Raw genomic sequence first — 4,315 nt, 5'->3', positions numbered from 1 at the left:
ACAGAAGGTGGAAGATGATTGGCTGCTCAGGAGCACAGAAATCATTTCATGCAACGTCACTCATTTTTAATGAATACTGATTTCCAAACATTACAGACATAATTCCACAAAGCTCTCCTCTTAAAATGACTCAGCAACATTTTCTGTATCTTCACACAGTTTAGATTCAAACTCTCACTAAAGCTGAACGCGTGAGGCCACATGTTGATAATTTGACTGAAACAAATGCAACATGGTTCAAATGAAGTGAATATCATCACTTCTGAGTAAATGTGAACACTGAGTATAAATCTGTGTTGTTGGGGGGGGGGGGGGGGGGGCAGCATCATCCTGGAGGTGCTAGTTTTCAGTCCCTGCAGTCTGTTAGCCTGCTGTTAGCATCTGACAGCTAAACAATCCTGAGCTGCTGGAAGGCAAATGGTGGACTCATAAACCCCCAAACTGCTTCACTGTTCCCAGGTTCACACCTCCAGAACACGGAGCACACTGAGGGCGGAAAGAACACTGAATGAAACCACACACACACACACACTCACACACACACACACACACACACACACACCACCAGAAAACAGCAGCAAGAGAAGAAATCAACCACATCTGAGCAGCTAATATCAGTTACTGTAATTAAACTTTGCCCCCACATTAATGTGAAATTAAATGTTTTAATAGAATAAAGACTGAGGTGTTCGATTCCTTTCATCATATCTAAACTCCAAAACACAGAAAAGCTTCACAAGTCAACAGGCCGATTAATTAACAAGAAGTTATACGTTCAGCATAACGTATGCTGCAGTAGGTAAGTGTCCTGCGGTCTTTAAGCTGAGCATATTACTTTAACCAGGACCTACAACAACACGTGTCACAGCAAATGTACTCAATTCACTGGTTTCACGAAGGCTGAGAAGTGTTTCTGGTTTTTATATCAAAGAGCTGATGAATAAATAAATGTGCTTCTAGCGTGGAGGCTAACGTCCTGCAGGCAGCAGGTGTTTGTTCACACTTAAATAAAACTTTGAAAGCGACTGGAAGACAAAGAAGAAGAGAAAAAGAAGTGAGTTTTGGTGACCATGTCTGTCAGGGCAGATCCTCCTCCTCCTCCTCCTCCTCCTCCTCCTCTGAGGAAACATCTGTTACATTAAATAAATAGCTTTGGATTTTAAATGATAATGTTTATAATTCTGGTTAATTCCCAAACCGCCATTAGCTGTCCTGAGATTAACACACACACACACACACACACACACACACACACACACACACACATAGCCCCAGGCAGCATTAAGGATTTTGGCACGTGGTCTTCTGTCCGTTGAAGAGGGGGGGGGGGGGGGGGGGGGGGGGTCGCTTTGCTTCTGTCACCTGACAGTTTGCAGGTAGGTGTGAGCCCCGCCCCCCTCCTCCCGCCACTTCTTCTCTCATTTCAGGCGCTGCTATCAAACAATGCAATTACAATGACTTAAAAGGCGCGAAGACACGCGCATGCGCACGCACACTATTACATTAACATCTGCCTGCCCACTTAAGCGTCCATTAACATCTGTTCATATCAAAGAATACAAACGTATTCATTAGATCACGGCTTATATAATAATAATAATAATAATAATAATATTTTACTTCTGATGAGCTGGAACAGTACAGTACAGTACTAGACTTGAGTAACCTGCTCTCATGTTATGCTACTTTACAGATGAATATTTCTGAACTGTGATCAGTTTGTAAAATATGACGCAGTCACAGAACTTTGTAAACATAATTAAAATAAGCTTCACCTCCAGCATTAAAATGTTGCTGCATCATTAATAATTATTACATTATATAATATAACACTTTGACTTCTGTATAACTTCATCCTGATAGTGTCTGGTCTGTACTCCTGCTTTTTAAATGGTTTTGTGGCGCTACCTTTACTTCACTACAGTTTGTGTGTCTCCCTAACCTGTGAAAACAGGATTTTTAAAGACAGTTAAACTTCTGCAAACACCAGCATTTAATTCTTAATCTTGAAGCTACAAACTTCTAAACTCCTCTAAACCCCACCGAGTCCTCAGTTTATATCTGAGACCCAGCTGGAGACCTCTGAGCTGCTTTCCTTCAGTCCCCGCAGGGCTGCAGACACTCTGGATAAATAAGACCAGCAGAGCGCCTCAGCGAACATCACTTCATCTGGATGAGTCCGTGTGCCACAACGTTTCATCTGTTTGCTTTAAACCGCAGCAGGCTGAACCTTCTTCAGTCCGGTCGCAGCTCTCAGTGAACAAAGAGCAGGAAACAGGAACGTTACTGGCTCAGTTCATTTAAAGAGAGCAGACGTCGCTTTGTTTTGTTTCCAAAATACAGTTTATGAGGTTGTAAGAGCTTTTTATTATCTGTAATTTATTTCCAATAAAGACTTTGGCAGGACTTTTTTCACTTTATGTGCAGTTAGGGCTGGTGAGTGTTTGGACCTTTTCTCTTATTGAAAGCTTTCTCTGTGTTTATAGTTATTTATTCAGGATGTCCTCAGGGGCTCTTCCTGCTTCATTTGTGCCTTAATGAAACACCAGAGGGACACTTGATGTGAGACCTTGGGGCAGAAATGAACCCTGACCCTTCACGTCCTCCTGACAGCACTGATTACTACACAGCATGAAGATGAGACTACCGACGACTGTTTAGCAGTTCTGTCTAGTTGGCCTGCTGGCCATATTTGAGCAGTTTTACTGGGTTTGCTTTTGTCGGAATTCATCATTTCCCATTATTCCCTGTGCACACGGACTCATTTCCATGCCAGGCTGATGAGGCCAGGCGGGAAACCGCTGCGTTTGAGAGGTGGTAATTGTCCCGCCACCATCGCAGGATTTAAAGATGGGTGGTGGTGAAGCAGGAATCCAACAGAGGAGAAAAGAAAAACAGATTTACAGGTTGAAGCACCGCAGGGTTTCTGCTTTAGATCCAAGGATGTGAAAGATTCCTGGGGGTTGGTCGGGTTTCACCTTTTGTTCTCCCGTACATTGAACTAAACATACAGAGGGGTTCGTACATATGTTCCCTTTAAACCTCAACAGTGTCTTTACCTTCTGTAGCTTGGAGAAGCAAACAAAACATCAAGACCTTCTGTACCTTTGTCTTCTTTTGTACTCCACATGGAAGTAATATTACTCCTGTAAAGCTTAAAGCTGCACTGTAATATATGTGATTCAAAGTGAGACACATACAGTTAAAATGTTCAAGTCAAACAAGTTCTCAGAGACAGAAGAGTGAACTGGTTATTCAGCCATGAAAGTCGTTATTTATTGAACCTTATCTGACATTTGGAACAGGATGGTTTGAGAGAAATAATATTTCAGTGTTTTATGTAACTTGACAGCAACAAAAGCAAATCAAAGTATTTATATCACTGTAAAGACTGGAGATCAAAATGGCAGCTACCCTGTGGAGTTTTATAGTTTGATAGAAGGAACTCCAGTCAAAAAATACTGAAATTAATCGAATGTGAACAAACACTACCTTTGGACCAGTGGCGGCTGGTGACTCAAAACATTGGGGAGGAAAACCAAGCCAGTGTGACAAACTGGCAGTAAAGTGATGGATAGATTCAATTTCATACAGCAGAATATCAGAAAAGAAATAACGATGTGCAAAAAGTAAACTACAAAACGTACAACACTTGACTTAGAAGCGGTGTGTAGTTTTGCCTTTATCTAATCCTAAAGTGATCCTAAAATAAAAGAACTTAAAAATCCCAATAAATAGAACCAGAAAATGAAGTTAGCTTCCTTCAGGGCTGCTGCAACAACTAACTGTTGCATTCTCTAACACAAGTAGCTAGCTACTGCTCGATACACAAGATGCTTTATCGCTGCCAGATTGTTAGACGGACTCAGTGGTCGTGTCTGTAATGAGTAATATTATATAATAATATCTGTATTATGAGTTCCTGGATATTAAATGCAATTTTCTGTCGTGGTCCCAGTAATATTTGTTCTTAACTAATCTTTAGTGACATTTAAAAGTATTTCACAATTTGCACGTTATAATAGATACTGTATGTTAATGAATAATTAATCAATTAATTAGGAATCTATCCACCGACCACCGTCACGCTGACGTACAATACAGTGGTTGAGAACTGAAGATGAAATTTGGAAAATTATCATTGGATCAACGTGATGTCAATATTGTATCGTGGCTGTTGATTGGCTATAGAGGACGTCCTCAGATTAGCATGAAATAAGGTATCTTAAATTGATAGAAGAGACCCCCCCCCCCCCTTAAAAACATTAAATAAGCAATACGTCAATAAAATCTACACAACAACACGTTGGTTTGT

This window comes from Enoplosus armatus, chromosome 5, assembly GCF_043641665.1.
Source record: "Enoplosus armatus isolate fEnoArm2 chromosome 5, fEnoArm2.hap1, whole genome shotgun sequence".
Classification (NCBI taxonomy): Eukaryota; Metazoa; Chordata; class Actinopteri; order Centrarchiformes; family Enoplosidae; genus Enoplosus; species Enoplosus armatus.
The sequence above is the reverse complement of the archived record's forward strand: the minus strand, read 5'-3'. Positions refer to the sequence as shown.